The 21,510-nt window shown below is 39.9% G+C and overlaps 1 long non-coding RNA gene across 1 annotated transcript in view; it reads right to left on the bottom strand.

Annotated features, from left to right (window-relative positions):
- Window positions 1-20,536, bottom strand: part of LOC118239741 — a 91,098-nt gene extending 70,562 nt beyond the window's left edge. Inside the window, exon 1 of the long non-coding RNA XR_004772597.1 lies at window positions 20,383-20,536. This is a non-coding gene — a long non-coding RNA (uncharacterized LOC118239741). The remainder of the gene's footprint in view (window positions 1-20,382) is intronic.
- Between the last annotated feature and the right edge of the window lie 974 nt (window positions 20,537-21,510).

The following is a 21,510-nucleotide window of genomic DNA, read 5'->3' as shown; positions in this document are numbered from 1 at the left end:
TGAAGATGAGTATTCTACATATATGTATGTGGGGGGGTGAAAGGGGATTAGCTTTGGGAAATGAATTAAAGAGTTCATTCTACTTATCATTTAACATGGTCTAAAGAAACCATACTTTAATGTGTCCATTAAAAGACAATTTTGAGCTGCTTAAAATTTTTTCAGTGGAACTAAAAAGATTGCAACTCAGATATATATATCCAAAAAGTACAATATTTTAACCAGGAAATAGTTTAAACCCTGAAACAGTACTTCAAACGAGTCTTACAAAGTAAAGGAGAACAAAAAATAAAATAAAATAAAAGTTGACTCTGGCATTCAGAGATCTGCTCGATTGCTCAATACCGTATCTTGTCTCCAAGAGGTTATCCAAGCCCAAAAGGTAATCCCTCCCCAAAGCACTTCTATTTCTGTGCTATAGTGAGCCTAGCAGTTTTGGATTTGTTGAGTAAAGCAATTTAGGAATTGCTTCCTGCAGATGGAGATGCATTTTATAGCGAATCACTGGAGCTTTAAGAATAACAAACTGCTGTAAAGAAAGCTTCCAATGATCCCCTGAATAACGAAATCTTATCTAGCCCATCTGACAGAGCAATTGAGGGGAAACAAAATTGAGAGGGAAACAAACTAATTGAAACTACTGAAACAGCAGGAAAGGTTGACTGGGTTTCTTTTTTCTTTATCCACTTAATGTGAAGGAAAATTGTCACATCTAATAGAGTGTCTAAAAAGGTGTTAACTAGGTAAATGCCTTTTAAAACTGTCCTTTCCCACCCATGAGGCCCTGAGATGTTCACTTCCAACAGAAATACTTGATGAGGACTGGCCATTGTGCATGGTTTTCAAAGAAATAGCACCATCCATTTTAGTGTCTTATCAAGCAATTTCAAGAAAAGATGTAGGGATTTTTTTCCAGTGCAAAGAGTTGCAAACTAAAAGTTTTAATTGAAAAAGCCTGAAGCCACTTTCAACCTCTTATATTTAAAACTCAAATTAGCCCATTCAGGATTAAAAAAGAAAGTAGAAGAAAAAGAAAGTACATTATGTCAAAGGTGGCAACAAAATGATTTATCAGTAGTTATATTTTACACAAATGCTGTTTTAGTTCTCTGAACTTTGCCTCTCAGTTTCATCAACTTAACACAAATATGACTCTGAAATTATGCCCTAAACATACATAAATATGAATGTTAGTGAAATATTTCCTGTTAGTGTTCCAGTTAGAACAGTTAGTGTAATGTACTTTCTACTTGACTTAAGATGTGATCTCTTTATGTTTAAAATACACATTCAGTATAACAATGTAGAAAGGAGAAATAGTACCGCAAGGTTGTCAGTAGATGCATAAAAATGAGTTGCATGACTTGGATTCAATGAGTTCTGCTTTGCAAACATAGCTTTCACCTTCACATCTCTGTTCAAGATGCTAACCAAGTTGTCCTCAGGATAATAACTGTTTCGTATCTATCTCATACATGGCAATGACATTTATAAGATTAAGAGTACATATCCAGGAAACTAAAGAGATAGTTCAGTTGATAAAGTGGTTTCCTTGCCAGCAAAGAGATGTAACTTTAATCCCCAGAGCCCACATGAAAAGTGGTGACTCACCCACAGGTATGCCCCTGAACTTGTTAGTATTGTTCTCCAGGTAGGACACTTCAAACAATGCACTGGGAAGCAGCTCTCACCAGAGAAATGTGCAGTGAAGCAACTGAACCTCCCAGGAATTCTACTTACTGAGCACATGAGAATATCCTGGGAAGGTGGACACAGTATGGGCTGAACTCACACAGCGAGTCCAAGGTGAGCACTTTGAGGTTCCTCATTGCCTCAACAAAGTAAGAAAGGGCAGAGCTATAGAGCCAGGAAATGAATTTCTTCCTTCTTTACTGCCCCCAAGTCCCTCCTACTAGCAAAACTTTAGCAACTTCCCAGCTGACAAAGATTTTCAGTGTCCAGTGTTGCAAAGAAAAATAATGAGTGACTCTGAAGCCCTAAGAGATGGTAAGTGAACCACGGTGCACTTTTGTAGGAGAACCAACTACCAAAAGTTGTCCTCTGACTTCCACATGACTCTATGTCAACTGTGCATGCACACATAGATATCTATGCACTCACACACACGCTCACGCACACACACACACACACACACACACACACACACACATACATTAATCAATTAATCAGCTAATTAATGACTCTATAAGAATATTTGGAATAACTCCAAATGCTGTCTTTTGTGTTTTCAGTGGCAGACACAGTTGTCCTTAAAAGCAAGCCTGATGAATTAGTAGGTTTAGAGGTTAAAAACTGTAATTTTTTTTTACTTTTCCCTGATGGGGGATGTCCTTCAGTATGCTGTGAATATATGTTTCTCTTATCGGTTGATGAATTAAGCTGTTTTGGTCAATGGACAGGCAGGATGTAGCCAAGCAGGAAATATAGTTGGGGCTACTAGACTAGGAGAATTCTGGGAGAAGAACATGGAGAGTAAGTCAAAAGAGAGACACCAAGTAGTTGCCAAGAAAACAAGAGACTTAGGCATGTCTGGTTGGCCAAGACCATGTGGAGAAACACAGATTAATAGAAATGGGTTAATAATTAAGAAAGAGCTAGCCAATAAAAAGCCTGAGCCATAGGCCAAACAGTTTTTTAAGTATGATAAACCTATAGTTGATGTACTGTGTATGTTTATCTTATTGATTGTTAAATAAAATACTGTTTGGCCAATGAGACAGGAAGTTAGACAGGACTAGGAGTCAAAGAGGATTATGGGAAATGTAGTAGAGAAGTGCTGATCCAGGCAGGAGGTGACATAGCAAGGAGACTCATATTTAAGCAAAGGAGAAACAGGAAGGGCCCTTTTTCCCATTCGCCTCCTCCAGCAGCAGGATGTGAGCCACCAGCAAGGAGGGACGCCAATAAGGCGTCCGATAAGATAAGTCTTATAAAATATATAGATGTATGATAATTGAGACTGAGCAGACAGATGAGAATCCTAGTCATTGTCCAAGCAGCATTGTACATAATACAAGTTTCTGTGTATTCATTTGGGCCCTAACTCAGGAGGGTGGCGGGCAAAAAGTGTACACATGGCGGTGGGGCTCGGTGGCTTTTGGCAGAAAGATTTATCGTAATATATAGTACTTAAAAATAGTACTATAAAAATAAGTGTTGCGGGGCGTTGGTTGCACACGCCTTTAATCCCAGCACTGGGGAGGCAGAGGCAGGCAGATCTCTGTGAGTTCGAGGCCAGACTGGTCTCCAGAGCGAGTGCCAGGATAGGCTCCAAAGCTACACAGAGAAACCCTGTCTCGAAAAAAAAAAAAAGTGTTTGTTTAGGCTAGAAGGGCTATGGGACAGAAACTTTCGTCAACATGTGGTGCCCAAACATTTGGCAAGAATTTCCATGTAGAAGTCTTTTGCCATTTTCCCCGTTTTGGTTGGGGTATATAAGAATGTTGAAGAATAAACTTAGGACATTCAGTATTGACTGGATTGCCCTCCCAACTCTATTCTGTGTCTCTTTCTTTTCCTTAGTTATCTTTACTTGCTGTTTCTCAATCCATACTACCCCTTTCAGGTACGAACCCGACACAGTCAGATGGATCTGACTGAAGCTCTACAAAGTTGGGTTACTACGAATCCCCACATCTAAAAGTGGAGTGTTAAAATTTTGACAGAAGAGAAAATATGAAATAACTAAAAAGCAGCAAAAAGTTAAATCTTTCACTGCAGATTCAAAATAATACTGCAGCAATATCCACAAAGAATATGGTGATTCATAAATCTGAACCTTTCTACAGAGTTGCTATTTCATATTCCTTGTGTTTGAAGGAATACAATTTTACCCACAGCAGTATGTAAACAGCTCTTAACTCCAGGAAAGAGAACCATCTACTGTGAGCTGAGTTTCTCTTTCCTGGCAACAGGTGAATGCACTAGGGTAGCAACCAGGTGAAAAATCGAATGTCTGGGAACAGTGGTGAGGTCAAGGGAATGGTGAAAGGGTATTTTACTAACGTAAGTGTTTCTAGAGAATCTTTTCCTTTTTAATAGCAGTTAAAATGTCATTTTAAGATCTTACACTGACTCTTGCAGCCTTAAATAGCCTCCAAATAGCACATTATCTTTTCAAAAAATTATCTGTGAGCTCTGGAGCTCCATAGCTGACCACTCACTGATTCTGCTATAGTAAGTCCTGCCCAAAGTGCCCTTACCATGCATGAGGCTCAAGATGGCTAATGTTGCAGTTAGCATCATGATAAAATTCATTATGAAATTGCTGTTTGAACACAAAATCTAATCTTAAGACCCTGAGATATTTTTTAATTGGGGAGTGACCAATTTATACCCTGAAATAATATAGCCATTCATCAAACGGTGTGTTGTATTTCCCCTATCAATTAATTCCATCCATGTTGTATTTCCCAAACCCATGAGTCTTTGTACCAGATTTCACCATATTGCTCTTGACCCACCACTGATTGAGTCAGACTCAGCCAATTCTGTGTTTCATACCTGCCCATTCCTTCCCTAGCAATGTGAGCAACATGTTTACGCCAGACACCCATTTAAACTTCTTTAAGTATAGGACCTCCTACCCAGCCAGCTCTGCATTTGGACCTTGACATTTCTTGAACTTCTTTTCTCAAAAGCCATGTGTTGACTCCATTTCATAAAGTCAGAAGGCAAAAGTAACAAAGAAGGCATGTTGGCCAGGCAAGGAGAACCAATTGTGCTTCTGGGATGAATATTCCAATCAGATATTTTTCACCAATGAAAGCTTTTGCATGAAGTGAATCTTTGCTTTAAAACCAGGAGGGCAGGATTTCAACAGAAATACAATTTTTCTCCATAAGTTACCCACAAAAACAGATCACAAAATAAAAAGAAGCATAATTTATTTTGTCTGTGCTTTTTATGTTTTATGCATTATTTGTTCTTGCAGGATTATCTAACATATGCCCCTCAACTGTTATGGTTGCTCTTGTTACTGGTTTTCCTCTTTGTTGCATCCTGGAGTTGAATCTTTTCAACTGGCAACTGCAGCTCCTTCAGTAGAACTTTGTCCATACCTGTCTGTTCACAGTACATTAACACAGACAATGTTTCTCCAAGTGCACTTTCTAGGCCACTATAAGTTTTTTTTTCTTTTATTTTCATGCCTGGCTAACTTTTAAAAAAGAAAAAGTGAAAACTGTCAGCCACAATGGTATGCCTTACCTAAGATATAGTATCCACTTAGGCAGCTGGGTTTAGGAAACAAAAACAACTATCTGCCGTGCTAGTGCCTTGACTCTCCACACACAGCTGACATCTCCTTTGACAGGAGTTCAAGAATCAGAAGGAAGATTCCAAGGGAAGGAAAGGGAGGCCCTGTAATTAGCAGATGTGGGAAACTCAGGAAAACAGAGTGAGGTCCCACTGGAAGCAAAGGAACTACAGATCTTGTCTGCCTTCCTTCTAAGCCCTGGCTGTGATGCTATAAATAGAAGAGCCTATACATAGAGATGAGTTGATTCCACTGATAGCAACCTCTTTTTTAGAAATATTTGGAGATGTATTCATAAAGACTCGTCTGCACACTTTCCTGCTGAGAATTCCTCTCTTGACACAGTGGGTGGCCGACTTTCAAACCCGCTAATGATGTGCTAGATACAAAGAGTGCAAGAACAATTATTTATTTTTTAAGCTAATACATGCAGAAATGCTTTTAGTTCTAATAGCCTTTCAGGCATTTGGCTGTGTTACATAAATAGCGAACAACCTTTTATTTAAGCGTAGCCTCTTTATTTTTTTTTTAAACTGGCTAATTTTTTTTCTAAAGATAATTGCAATACCTAGAGGAACTTAATAACTTGATTCCCTAAACATATTGTAGACTTGCAATCTAATATCCTATAGCAATTACAGTGTCAAATATACAGAAATCTATATGTGCTTGGATAAACGGTACTTTTTCAGAAAGTCTCCCCACATACACCACCTTGCATTACACTGGGAAAGGCAAGAGGCTCTAATCTTTGTACCTTCATGTATAGGTATGATTTTTAGACCTTATTTATTATTTGTGTCTATGATGGGGTTGGCATGCTTACAGAAGTCAAAGTTCAAATTTGTAGAGTCAAGTCTTTTCTCCACCTTCATATGGTCTCTGGGGATCACACTCAGGTCACCAAGCTTGCCTGAGGAGGGTCTTTACCTGCTGAGTCGTCTCACTACCCCTACATATGATGGGGTTTTTTTTCAGTAATATGTTGCTGAAATGTCAGAAACGTTCTCCAAATGAGAAAGAATCAAAATATGCTCACATTCAGCTGTAGCATAAGGACAGCTAATATCTGAAGGTTTGTCTCCTTCACCTGCTCTGACAGTTCATAGATAAGATGTATGCTGGGGTGGGCCAACTCAGGGCCCTGGTTCTGGACCTGGGTGGTAGCTGGGTTGATCAGCTTTCTTGCTTTCCCTCATCATCACTACTTGGGTGAGCTCTTCAGCACTGCCTCAGCTAGCTCACCCAATGCAGCCTACACAGGGAACAGGGCCAGTTCTGCTCTCAGGCCCTCAGATTTGAGCCCCCATCTCTCATATCACCAGGGCCAGCTCTACTGTTTTTCCCAGGCAAGGTGCAGCCCCTATCTCCTGGTTGCTGGAGGGAGAATACAAGGGGGTCGTAGGCCAGCTTTCCTGCTTTCCTGCTTTCCTGCTTTCCTGCTTTCCTGCTTTCCTGCTTTCCTGCTTTCCTGCTTTCCTGCTTTCCTGCTTTCCTGCTTTCCTGCTTTCCTGCTTTCCTGCTTTCCTGCCCTCAGAGCTGGCTCACCTGCATGCTGGACAAGAGGATCAGCTCTAGTGTGTTACCTGTTACCCCAGCAGGATGCAGGGCCTGCTCTCCTTTGTGCTGCAGCTGGTAAGGGGCAGGGCTAGTTCTCTCACTCATGTGACCCTGGGGCCAGCTCTTTCACCTGCCACAGGTAGCAAGGGGTGGAAGTAGGGCACCTTTCCCTCACCCATGCCACCAAATGGCAGACTGAGGATGGGGGAGTCAGCCCTTTTGCTCTCAACCCCTCAGGGCTGGCTCACTTGTGTCTCCAACAACAGGGTCAGCTCTAGTGAGTTTCCCAGATGGTGTGCAGCATCTGCTGTTTCTCGTGCACTGCAGAATGTGAGAGTCAGGGCTAGGTCTCCCACTCTTGTGAGGCCAGGGCCAGGTCTCTCACCTGGAATTCGTTAAAATTTTACAGTCAATGTTGTAACTGGACTTGGAGAGATGGCTCGGTGTTTAAGGGTGCATGCTGTTCCTGCAGAGGACCTGACCTGAGTTTGGTTCCCAGCATTCATATGGCAGCTCACAACTATGTGTAACTCTAGCTCCAGGGGATCAGAAACTCCCTCTGGTTTCCGTGGGCACTGCACATGTGTGCCACACAGACATGCATGCAGGCAAAACACTCATACACATTTAAAAAAAAAGATGATTTTAAACATTATTTCCACCCCTAGATGAGGAAGTCAATGGCTGTTAAGCAAATGGTTGCTGGGAGAGAGAGAATCAGATGTCCCCAGGGCTGAATACTCACATAGGGTATTCAATATCAATTGGTCAGTCTCGAGCTCATGCACATTTGAGCAAGGCTAAATGGACACAGTAGGTTATAAATACGTATGTGTGTATGTCTATATGTGTGACATCAATATCTAAAGATAAGACTATGAATTTGAGAAGGGGAGAGGGGAGTTAGATAGGAAGAGGCCAGGACTAGAGTGAAGTAGATGCAGTGCCCATGTATGAAGTTCAAAAAAAAATTTCAAAATGTCATTCGTTGCTTACTTAAAGATGAATTTGGGTTTGTTTGTTTTCTTTTTTATTCTTTTAATTTAAATCACATTTTTTTATTTATTTTACATAGCAACTGTCATTTCCCCTCCTTCCTCTCCTCCCAGTCATGCCTCCCTACCCCCCCACCTCACCCAACTCCCCCACCCCACCCTGCTTCCCATCTACCCCCCCTTCCACTCATCCTCCATCTCCTGTCAGAAAGGGACAGGTTTCCCATGGGCTTGGGCAAAGCATAGCACATCAAGTTGAGTCAGGGCCAAGCCCCTCCCCTTGCATCAAGGCAAAGTAATCCAGCATGGGGAACAGCCTCCCAAAAGCCACTTCACGCACCAGGTACAGGTCCTGATTCCACCACTAGGAGCCCCACAAAGAGACCAAGCAACACAAACTGTCACACGCATGCAGACAGCTTAGGTGGGTCCCATGGAGGCTCCCAAACTGTTGGTCCAGAGTCCATGAGCTCCCACGAGCCCAGATCAGCCACCCCTGTGGTTTAAAGAGGAATTTGTAAAGCAGCTTGTATGTAGTTTATAGTTCTTGTAAAGGACATTTGTAAACTTTCTCAAATCAAAAAAATGAGTATTTATATAAAGACATAAATTATGTAAAGACATAAATCCACATAATTGTTTATACAAAACAGTGCCAAATAAATTCTCAGCTATGTTTCAGTTAAGTAAACTGGGTAAAAGAGAGTAGCATTGTTTGAATCACTATTTCCGAAAGTCAACTCTCATCATAGCATCTGCAAACTTCAAACTCTTTTTTCTGGGGAAAATTCAATTCTGTTGTGAGATACAGAAAGACACTTGAGTGTCTCAAGTGACAGAGAAAACAGTGGACCTGGTAGTTTTTGAATAAATTGGATTTTTTGATGGGAATGTCAAGATGAACATAGAGGAAACCTTCAAATTCAGGTGTGCCACAATCTAAAATAAAGATAGTTTTACAGCTATCCATGAAATATATGACACTCCAGCAAGTATTTTGGAATGACATGATGCAATTTGACATGAGGGACAGAAGTAGCATCATCTGGCAAAATCTCAAGTGTAGAAGATTCACTCTCTAACAAGAGTTAATACTGCAGCTGAAGGGCTGTATGTGTGCCCTTGGTGAGCCAGAAGGTGACTTCCCCTCTGTTAGACAGCTTCCTCTAGAATTTGTACTTCCTTCTCAACTCTTACCTTGCTGCCTGCTAGCATACAGAGGCACAGTTGGTCACCTGCATATGAAACTGCATAACCATCTATCTCACAATGGTTGATAAAAGAAAAAAAAAGAGGAAACTGGGCTTGATGTATCAATGGGACAACATTTCAAGCAATTCTGTGTTTGGTTCTAAACACAGAGGCATCCCTCCTGCATCTCAGATCTGCTTACATCTACAGAATTGAGGTATTCAACATTGGCTTGACTTTCATCTATGTAGTGGTCTCCATTAGCTTTTTGTTTTATTTTGTTTTGAGATTATAATTTCAATATTTTTCCCTCCCTTTCTTCCCTCCAGACTCTCCCATATGCCACTCCTTGCTCTCTTTCAAATTAGTGACCTTTTAATTAATTATGATGAAATTATAACATGCAGATATAGATAAAGATGTGTGTGTATGTATGTATGTATGTGTATACATATATAGTACTAAATATAACTTGCTTGGTCTATATGATATTGCTTGTATGTTTTCAGCGATAACCATTTGGTATTGAATAACTAATTGGTGTGCTCTTCCCTAATGTAGATGGTTTTTCCATTCGTAGCATTATTTATTTGCCTGTAGTTCTTTGTGTAGGGTTGAGGCCTTGTGGGGTTTTCCCCAAACACTTGGCATATCTATTCACAAATCCTTTCCAGTCTGTTTGGGCATGTTGGTGCCTGCAACAGCTTTTAAAAATCTATTGTGTCCCTTCTATAATGTGGCTACCTATCACGAGTCCTAAGCATTATCTGGATACATGTCATGATGATTTATCATTGACTTTTTCCAAACTTTTAAAACCTATGAAGTTATGTATCTACTAGGCACAAAATGTTATGAAGTTTTCGTGAATTCTATGATGAGTAAATTATTAATCACTTTGCAAGGTTAACCTTTTATGCGGGGGAAAAAAATGAGTGTCTGAGAGCCTTACATCCATCAAAACCAGCTTTTCCTACTATCTATACTTCATGCCACTAATATGAAGCTAGTTTTAAATACTGAGATTTTTTTAAAGAGAAAACCCTTTTACATTCAAAACTGGTTAGCTGCTATATGGAGGAAATGGTCCTTTCCTACATGCAAATTTATTTGTACTATAATATGATTAAAAGATGTAAGATTCAAAGGAAATAGGAAAATGCACAGATGAGAAGAGCTGACGGTAAACTCTCTAGTATGGGCTAGTTTCCAGCAGATAAGGAAGATGAGGCCTGAAGCAAATTATGCTGGCTTCCTCCTCAGCTGGTTTGCGTTTCAGGCACCAATCCTGGAGAGTTTCCAAACACATCAAAGATATCATAATATAAACAGGAAGAAAAATAACCTCGACAGTCATATATGCAAATATATAACTGTTCTGGTTACTGTTCCCTGATGGGACAAAGCATATGATAAAAACAACTTGGACAAAGAAAAGGAATATTTTTGGCTACAGGTTTTAGAGGCCCTTGGCCAGGTGGTGCCATCGCTTTGGGCCTGAGGCAAGGTTGAAGATCCTGGATGTGAGAGCACAGAGGAGGCTGCTCAGTTTATAGCAGCCCAGTAAGAGAGATGAATAGGAAGGAGCCTAGGACAGCATAGACCCTTCAAGGCACAGCTCATGACCTACATCCTCTAACCAGGCCCACCGTCCTCATAGCCCATTTTATACATGGATAAACAATTGATAAAGTGAGCACCCTGTTGACACAATCACTTCTCAATGGCACCACTACTGGGGGCCAAGCTGTCACCATTTGAACCTTTGGAAGTGACATGTCATATCCAAATTGTAAAGTAACAAAAAAGAAGACAGACAGAGGAAAGATCTTGACTGTTGTATTCAATTCATTACTTCAAAAAGCAAAAATGAAACTCAAACTGTTTCTAAGACTTAAAAGGGGTAGAGCCGACATTATAGCTCAGGGATAGAGCATTCACCTCGCACATGCAAGGCCCTGAGAAATAATAATAATAATTAGTGTTGATATTATATTAGTATTAGTGTTATAAATGAAAAAGATAGCAATGCCCAAATTCTCAGAACTTGAGAAGCTAAGAGAAGAAGAATACAAATTTGAGGCCAACTTGATCAACGTGTCAAGAACCTGTCTGAAAAGGCCACTATAACAAAAAAAGGAAGTCAAATAGATGGTCTCACATAACTGTAGGATGACAGCTAGACCTGGTAACCAAATGATCTCTTCAGTTATGTCTCTATCCCAGTTGCTTCTATTTTCTTACAAGTTACTAGTATGTTTTCTTAGCCAGACTTAGCCCCCTGATGGGAGGATGCCCTTGACTCTTTCCATTTTATAAGTCCCAGGAGAAAGAATAGACTACCTAGAGTTGTGGCAGAGGTTCTGCATCCATTCCAGTCAGCCTATCCTGTCCCGCCCACACATCAGTCCCATCGTAGGCACTTTGACTGCACAAGTAACCTCGGCTAATCCCACACGAAGTAGGCTTTGAACCTCAAGGTTCAGGTCCACACATAAAACTTCAGCCACTGTTCCTTTAAAGGGGGGAACTGCAGAAAAGGCAGAAATAAGACTTTAAGGCAATTCCCCCTCCTGACTGCCTCCCTGGCAGGTGAGAGAATTTTCCTGAGCTCTGCTTTCATAGACTCTCGCAGCCTGGGGCCACCAAACCATATTTTAAGTCAGAGAGTTATATAGTCATTACAGCTCCCCACTGTGCCTTTTTTCAGAATTGCCACAAGTTCAGCTCTTAGAGGACGTTGCCCTCAATATTGGGAGCCATCAGCAGCTTAAAATTCTCCTCTGAGCTTTGAGCCTAAGATGGCTTTTCCTAATAGACGTTTGAAGCTCTTTATTGAGGCAGCAGCACACATATTTAATGAAGTCCTGAAAAGGCACCCAGAGTGAAGCAAGAGATGAGATAAATCAGAAATAAAAAATAGATATCTAAAAATAGCATCCATGTCTTCAGACAATTTACAGTGCCCCTAATCTGCCTTCAATGTAAAGTACACAGATTAAAAGCACTCAAAAGTTATGGCTCGGGAAGCAAAAGAGAAAAGAAAAATGCTACCTCAGCAAGGCAATTGTGATTTTATTGACGTGTGAGCATGAATACATAGAAAGACTAAACTGCCAAAGGTAACAAGATGCCATAATATAAGGTTACTTTAAGAAAAAAAACTAATAAGTTAATATTAATTTTGATACACAAACTTAACATCTGCAAATGTTTTCAGAAGTAATAAAATATAGTTGATATTAGTATTTCATCAATAAGGGGTTGAGCCGAGGTTGAGCAGGTGTGAGTGCTTGCTCTTCTTTCAGATGATCTGAGCTCCTGTCTCAGAAACCACCTCAGGTGGCTCACAACTTGCTCTAACTCCAGCTCCAGAACTTTCGATGCATCCTTGTGGCATCAATGGGAATCTGAACACAGGTGGCATTCACCCACAGATACTCACAGATGTATACACATAAAAAAAAACTAAAAGTAGATTTTTAAGACATTAATTGACTTGACATCCTGTTTCATCTGATTTTTATCATGGAAATGGAAAACAAAGCTTGCTTTGTTGGCACTAGTAGCAGTGGCATTTAGTACAGAGTTTTAGGAAAATCCTACCAAGTTGAGCATACAGAGTTACATCTCAGTCATATAAAATTAAGCAAAAACATCAATCCCAGACACATTTGAAAGCTGGGTACTATATCCCAATGTGACAAATACAAAAGTTGAGGCTAGCTTGCAAAAGAAAAATTAGATTTTTCCAACGGAGTCTCACTGGATATATTAAGCACAGTTCAGCACAAGCCCATGTCCAGGAGTAATTGGGAAACATAAAACAACTTCAGCAGTTTTTTTGTGGACTTTTTATCACTTTGTTTGGGCACTATTGTATTTTTTTATTTTATTGAAAAAATTTCACACAATGTATTTTAATCATGGTTCCCCTCCCCAATCCCTCAGAGATCCTTCCCACCTTTTTCTGCCCACCCAGATCCACACACACCCCTTTCTTTAAATCTCCATTTAGAAACCAAACAAGCAAATAAACAACAAAATAATCAGAATTTAAAGAAAGAAAAAGATACAAGAAGCAATACATGTCACAATGGTCTTTTGCTTGCTTATTTTTGGTTTCCATTTTTGTGTTTGTGTGTGTGTGTGTGTGTGTGTGTGTGTGTGTGTGTGTGTGTGTGTGTGTAAGTGTGTGTGTTTTTTATTTTTTTGAAGAAGAAGAAAGAAAGGGTATAGAGTTGGGTGGGTGGGGATGATCTGGAAGGATCTTGGGGAAGGGAAAACATGATCAGAATATATTTTATGAAAGATTTTAATTAAAAAATAAGTTAAATATATAAAATTGAAGCTTGAATAAGGAATAAACTGTGACTGAAAAGTACTGATGCTTTGAATATATATACATATATAATCTTTGAAAGGAATTGAGACAATGGATGTTATGTATAGCTGAGGAAGAGAATGAGTTAAAGGGTGAACACCTAAAGTATCTTAGAAAAGTCATTGTCTGTGTGGCATGGTTATATTAGAAGTCATTGGCGTCACTCTGATGAACTGCCAGAGCATCATAAGGTGGGTGGAATTAAAGTCTTGTACTTTCTCATGGAAGCCTTATGCTTCTCAGACATACTCATCCCAATTAGATAAAAGCTATTGAAAATGCAACTGGCTGCAATAAATTTGATTACCAAGAGATGACACATCAGTTTTGTTTTCTTCTTGAGAAATAAAAATTGATCATCTGGAATAGGAAATGAAGGTTTATGAGAACATCTCCAAGCATTCACAGTGAGAAATACTATTGTTTATCCCTATATCCTGGTCTCTTTTGGGGATCTAAAGATGAAGAGTCCTTATGGATTATTAAATATGGAAGAAAAAACACAGTTTCTAAGGCTTTTTTTCCCTGGGGATAAGAAGAATCCCCTGAATGTGTCTGCATAGATGATTTCTCAAGATGAGTATGTTCTACAAAGGTGTCGCACTGAGGGAAAGGCATTAGAAATGTAGTTTTCCAAGCCCAGTAAGAATCCTGACCTCTACACAAAGAAACCCTGTCCAAAACAAAAATAAATAATAATAAATAAATAATAAAGTCCTGACCTCATGGAGTGTACCAACTATTGAAATAAATAAACTAAAAACATTATTTCATTATTTAAGACACAATTTTAGACTTCTGAGGAAAATTGTGAAAGAGTAAATGAAGAATATGACTGGATAGAATGGCATTATTTTAAATGAGTGATCAAGGTGTCAACTCTTAGAGGGGAAGTTATTCGTGTCAGATCCTTTAGAATAGGGAACATGAGACAGGGGAAGTAGGGAAAGGACTATCATGGGGGTGAGTGTGGTTTCAGGACCTGAAAAGGCCTAAGGAAGAATGAGAAGCTGCTGAAGGTGCTATGTGGGCACCTGAGCACAACAAATGTGTGTGTCCTACAAACAACAGAAACTTCTCAATGGCTTGACAGGTGGAAAGTGCCAGAGACAGCATCAGAAGACTCAGCTCTTATGGAGGTTGGTTTCCTGTTCATGAGCAGTCTTCCCGTGTGTCCTCCTATAGTCAGAAAAACTAGCTAACTTTCTGGGGCATCCTTCATTGGAGTATTAATGCTACTCCTTAGGGCTTACCCCATCTAATCAACTCCCAAAGACTGCCCATCTGAGTGCCAGCACATTTCAACAAAGGAAGTTAAGGACACCATCTATAGCAAGAAAGAAAATCATGCTTAATCTAGCAAGACCTGGATGATGAAGGTCTTGGAAACATGGAAAAGTTTTAACCAATATGTCTTTGGAAGCCACTGGGAATCAGTAAGGAGTACCTGGTGAAAGCTAAGCAGAGCTGTGATTTCAGTAATGAGAACAGAATTTAGAAAATTATCCTAGATCTGATAAAAGATGAATATGCTTATGATAAGGGTGGTGGCTGTGCAGGAAAAAACAACTAGATGAGGTAAGTGTCTCCTAAGAATTCTTCACCCACCCACCTTGCCTTGAATCCATAAAATAGCCTTTTTATTTATTAAATTTATTCAATTATTTTATATCCCTCCACAGTTTCCCTCTTCTCCCATTCCCTCCCTCTGCCTCCTCTCTGCCCCTCACCAATCCACTCCTCTGCTTCTATTCTAACGGCAGGCTCCCATAAGCGTCAGCAAAGTACAGCATATCAAGTTGGGGCAGGACTAAGCTCATTCCTTCATATTAAGGTTTGGTAAGGCAATACAGTATGAAGAACAGTTTGCCAAAGCCTACCAAAGAATCAGGGACAGGCCCTACTCCCACTGCTAGGAGTCCCACAAGTAGACCAAGCTATACAACTGTCACACATAAGTAGAGTGCCTAGGTCATTTTCAGGTGGGCTCCTTAGCTTTTGGTCCAGTGTCTGTGAGCTTCTATAAGCCCAGGTTAGTTGCCTCTGTGGGTTCCCTTGTGATGAACTTGACTGTTCTCCTTCTCTTCAACAGGATTCCCAGAGCTCAGCCCAGTGCTTGGCTGTAGATCTCTGCATCTGCTTCCATCAGTTACTGGATGAAAGCAGTAGCGAGCTGCACAGACATGGCAGAGACATCAATCACTGGGATTGGTTGGTTAGAATCCCAGGTCTGTAGAGTGTCTGAGACTTAAGGATAAATATAGAAGTTTAAGATGAAGTAAATAAATCCTGTGAAAGCCTCCAAGATTCCAGTTTTTAGGATCTGGCAGAGGAGATAAAACCACACTAAATCCCAGCACTGTGCCCAGACAAATGCCCCCTTTCTTCTCTCAGAAGTTTGTGTTGCTCCTTTCTTGACACCCTACTGTCTCAATCTGTATTCCCCTCAAAACTGAAATTTGATTTCAAAAATGCATTTTAAGAAGTTTATTTTGTAAATATAACAATGCTCCTGGAATACAGGAATAAAAGCCTACAAGGAATAAAATGGGGAAGGAGAGAAATTCCGTCCATGGCACACATGTTGCTGATCCATAGGCAGCTGTGCTTGGTTCCTCAGGAACCTCAGGAAGAGATGAACAAAAGTCACTCTGCTGCTGTCTGCCCAAGAAGTACAAAAGAGGCATTATCCATTGACCCTTGGTTCTTCTTGACGGGGAGTTGCCCATAAGACATTAATTGCCTCTCACCTTTATCTTACTGTGCAAGACTGGTGAGATTTCTGGCTCTCACTGGCATCTTAGGCAAAGCCAAGGAAGAAGAACTTGCCATATTAATATTCCACTAAATCGACAAAAGTGCACACTCCTGTGTCTGCTCCTTCTCATTTATGAGCCACTTTTATATGAAACATGTCAGTTTTCTCCTTATTAGCTAATCCCATGTGATCTCAAAGCAGTCATTTACTAATCTATCTTCTACAGACTTGTCCAAAACACACTGAATATGCGCATACTCTCTTGGAAAAGCAAAAAGCAAATCAATCACCCCAGTTGTTGCCCAGTTACTCTATATCAGAATAGACACAAAGGAAGATCTATACCAATGCCTGTTTGATTACACCAGAGGATGAAAACTCAGCTGTTTTCCCTTCATCCCTGTTTATGTCTAGTATATTACATTTTCCCTTCAAATTGTGTCCATATCTATCATCCTGTTCTTAGATACAGTGTCTACCTTGTCAATATTTCTACTGGGGAATTCATTCTGGGACAACAGTGGCAGAAACAACTACAGCTAATACCAGCAAACTTGAAAATGGAAAATCTTCAGCTACCTTCCTTTGAAAAGAATGCTGTGACACACTTCTGCTTTCCTGGTGGACACTTTCCATTGTCCAACTCAATACAAGGATGATTTCCTTCTTGCTTTCTCCACTGCATAATTCTAAAGACAAGAGGAGGGAGTGACTTATTTTCTTTCCTATCATCACAAGAAATTTTTTAAACAACTTACCTTATCTCCTAACCTAGATCTCCGAACGGAACATAGACCCTGATGAGGGCTGTGCCACACACTAAGCATGGGATTAAAGTTCCCATTCTTCTTCTGACTTTTGACTCACCAGCCGGAGACCCTAGGCTATTCTTAGTTTCATGGTACTTCACCCTCACTGAATCTAATAGTACAGTATGCCTTATTGGGCTCATGAGATAATGTATATACAATGCCTAAGATATTACTGAATATTGTTTTTTAGGAGTAGTCCAGGCAGAATTGTGTTTCATCCCCACAGGTAATTACTACTGTTGCCACTATTGGAAAAGGCTGGATTCCCCATTCCTGCCAAAGAGGAAACTCTTCAGATGTCCATGGAAATCAAGATTAATTTCCTTTCGAGATATTTCCTAAATTGGCAACACTCTTCATAGTGATCAAAGACACACTGGGGTATTACAAAGCCAAGGAGGAGAGCAGCACTGCAGGGACACAGATAATCACCAGATTGCTTAAAGATATAGTACCTATAAATGTCAGGCTGGCATTTCGTAGTGGTATATTTCAAGTGCATATAATTTTCTGTCACGTAAGCTCATACTTGGATGCCATCCATTCTGATACAACCAGCTCTTCAACCCAACGGTTGTTTGATTGCCCTGGTGTTCAAAACATCTCAGTATGCCTCGTTCCCCACTGCATTAAATCTCTATTTTCCAGCTCCTGGTAGAGAGAGATGTTAAAGATCAAGTCGAATCCCAGAGGGGAGCAAGGCTACAGGGGTCACTGTGACTGCACAAGAAAGTGCTTCGGAAAAGCAAGCATTCTTGCTCTGGTTTAGGCAGCCTTTAGAAGGCTGCATTTTTTCCTTCTTTAAAAACTAAGTAAATTGTCTCTCCTTCCTCAGGGAAAGGCATCTCCTACCTTTGACTTTATCAGTTATTTCAGCATCTATAAAGGGATGAAGTTGGCACCTACAAGAATGTAGCACTTAAATACATAGCTCAGTATACACTAAAAGTAACTTAGGTGGACTGCTATCTAATCTATTGGCTTATTAAATTATTATCTCTTACAAATTTCTAAGATGTTTATATATAATGATACAGCCATTCTCTTAAGACATTGTGCTTCCTACCAGTGATCAAGATTGGCTTTTCCTTTTATACAATTCTATAAACTATTTGTATATCATGAATATACAAATATAAAATGCATAAATTCCCACACGTGTACATAATTTAAGAAAATAATTTATTGGAGAAAATTATATCACTGTGGCAAACCTTGTTTGGAGTCTGGCCAGTGTTATATATATTTTCACTAATACTTTCCAGATTTTATTTGGTGTGCTTATATGTCTATCTAAAATGTCTCTACCTCCCTTAAAGCAGAGTATAACCATGGGTATAAACCAAGATAATCTAATGTCACAGAAGTTCTGGGGTATTATGGTAACATCTGAGAAACCTCCATAAAAGCAATATGGCCCTGCCTGTTTCCTTCCTAAAGCCAAGAATATAGATGCAATTATTTGAATCTCAGAAGCAATCTTGTATCAGGAGGCAACCTTGAAAACAGGAGATAAAGTTAAGATGAAATATGTATTTTTTCCATCTTAGCTTTATGTAAAGACAGAAGTTAATCTGTAATTATATAATACAGTATATAATAATTATATATAACTATTATATAATTATATAATACATATATATAAACAGAAGTATACTTGCTAGTAAGTAAAGGGGTCATCTACTTTGCTCAAACCTCTGTTCTTATATATTATCTGTTACATTCAACTGAACCACACAACAGCTATCGAAGTCAGTGTCAAGAGTTCACAAAACTACATACCCTGGAAAGTTTCCTTCATTCTTTTGTTTGTTTTACTTGTGTTCTTAAACCCACACAGAGAAAAAGAAGTTCCCTGCTATCATCTCTACCTTAGTCAGGGCCTTTTAAAAATCCTAAGTTTATGAAATATATCTGTAACCCAATGAAAGTGTCGCAGTTGTGTGATTTTAGTACAAGTACGCTGAGAACGCAGAAAATGAAAAGCTGTAGCTATCCAAACTAGAAGAATCATTTTTGGAAAGCAAACTTAGGTCTCCCCTTAAAGTACCCCCGCCCCAAGAGGCACTGTCTAATGATCACATTAAATGAATTACCAAATTACTTTGTGGACTTTCACATGTTATTTCCTAGGGAGCTGTGCATCTGTTATTGTCTGCCTTTAGACAGAGGATAAAGACTGTTCACTCTCAGGCTGCCAGTGTCATCCTCCATCAGGGGAACACCATGAGAACACTCATCTGCAAAGTCTGAATATTCCTGTTGTTCATGATAGCACTCTGTCATTGTTTAGCAACCCCTCAGAGGCCAGCCTTCTCACACACACACACCTATCTCTCGCTTATTAAAAAACACCTTCTACAGGGATAGACTGGAGGAAATGGTCTCTCGTGAACACACGTGTGGCAAATGAATTTTGTAAGCTGAGGGCAGAAATGTAAACCTCTGCAGTTTATCCTGAAGCTCACCAGGAGCTTTTCCTTCACAGGTCTGACAGATCAAACCCTTCCATGAAGACTCATTTTGTGGTAACAAATGAATCCTGTCAGATTCTGCCACACCTACTCAGTTATGCTCGGCTGGTTTAAGAACATGAATGTGATGCACCTCACAGCCACCAAGCAATGGAGAGAGCATAGCTGTGACATTTGTTGTGCATGAAAAAACACTCTTCACGATGCAGAGAATTGATTAGTGCTTTAGTAAGTCTACACTGCTGGAAAAGCACGAAGTTGGTATTTTTAAAAGAGACAATAGAATGTACTGGTTGTTAGGAATGAAGTAAACAAGGGGCCAGAGACACTGCCCATAGTATGATTTGCTTGCCGTGTTACTCTGTGACAGCAGCTATTCTACTCAGGTTATCTTTGTTGTGCCTTACGTGATATCCTGTCATTCCATCTGTGTTGGTTAGTTTTATTTCTTCTTGACACAAGCTAAAGAGATACTTGGGAAGAGAGCCTTTCAACTGAGGAAATGGCTCCTTAAGATTGGCCTGTAGACAAGTGTGTCAAGAATTTTTTTTTGATTAGTGATTGATATGAGAGCCCCGCCCACTGTGGGTAAGGCAGATCGTTCTGGGTTCTCTAAGCAGGAAGGCTGAGAAAGCTGTGAGGAGCAAGCCAGTAAGCAGCATTCCTCCATGGCCTCAATTGCTGCTTTGAGCTCCTGACTTGACTTCCCTCAGTGATGGACCATCACCTGAAAGTGGCAGGTGAAATAAACCCTTTCCTCCCCAAGTTTGGTTACAGCCTTTATCACAGTAATAGAAACCCTAATAAAGACACCATCCATTTGAACTGGAAAGTGTTCTCTTCTTTCTCTTAGGATAAAAACTACTTCAAATGATATGCAAGCTGCCTCTGGCAGGCCTCATCTTACCTGATAGCTCTCACATTACTCACCCTCTATGAGAAAACTCTTGAACAAACATTTTCAGTGCTGGTCACAAATGGTATCAGTCCTTCCTTCCAACTGTAAGTCCCATGAAGGCAGATACCATGTCTGCCTTGGGCAACACTATGTCTGCAGAACAGCATACAGCAGGTTCATGGTGTTCCTGTGCTGAAAATAATTTGAAAGTTCTTCAGAATACCACAAGAAATAGTATGGGAAGAAATGGATTTTCATCTCCTGAGTGTACACTATAGTCAGGCTCTGAGCTAAGTACTGTTCTTTAATCTTTTTATATGATCTATGTAATAAGATAGTAAGGCATAATAGTACACCTGTGACACAAATGGAAAAATTTGGGTCTAAAGAATTGAAATAAAGCCTGGCATGGAAAGAGAAGTCATACCTGTAATGCCAGTGCTTGTGAAGTGGAGGTAGGGAGAAGATCAGAAGTCAAAGGTCATTCTTGTGTTTATTCAGTTTGAAGCCAACCTCAGTTACATGAGACTATGACTCCACAAAACAAAAGATTTTAAGTAAAAATAACCAGTAAAAAAGCCAGAGAGTGACAGGAATCAATTGCAGAATTGTGTTGATGGTATACATTGTATGAGGGGGAGAGGGAAGGAACTTACAAGAAATGTTAAAGAACTATACTATTGAGTAAATTGGTGCTTTTATGTACTAAGGTAAATGTCAAGGCTAAAAGTATGTTTTCCATTTCATGTTAGATTTCTCTTTTTGAATCTGGGCTTGTTATTTACTAAGATTCAGATGAAAAGAAAACACTTTGTCTCTGCTGTTCATGAAATATGCCAATGCCCATATGCCTATCAATGTGATTTCACTTGGTATTATAAAAAAAAAGTCCCTTTAAGGTCCAACTGCTCCAGTTCTACTGTCCACGCAAACAACCTCACCAAAGGAAGATGTTAAGAGGGAGGCTGTAGAGGGTTTTCTAAACAGAGTAGTCCTGGACAGCATCCAAATCCATCAAGACAACTTGTTCAGGAGGATGACTGGAATCTTCAAAGCAGGTCTGAACTCCTCACCTTCCTGATTTCACTTCCTATGGTGCTATGGTTACAGGTATGTATCATCACCCCCAGCTGAAGGGTAAGTGGAGTTCTGCGACATCC

The sequence above is a fragment of the Cricetulus griseus genome (assembly GCF_003668045.3).
Source record: "Cricetulus griseus strain 17A/GY chromosome 1 unlocalized genomic scaffold, alternate assembly CriGri-PICRH-1.0 chr1_1, whole genome shotgun sequence".
Taxonomy (NCBI): Eukaryota; Metazoa; Chordata; class Mammalia; order Rodentia; family Cricetidae; genus Cricetulus; species Cricetulus griseus.
The sequence above is the reverse complement of the archived record's forward strand: the minus strand, read 5'-3'. Positions and strand labels throughout refer to the sequence as shown.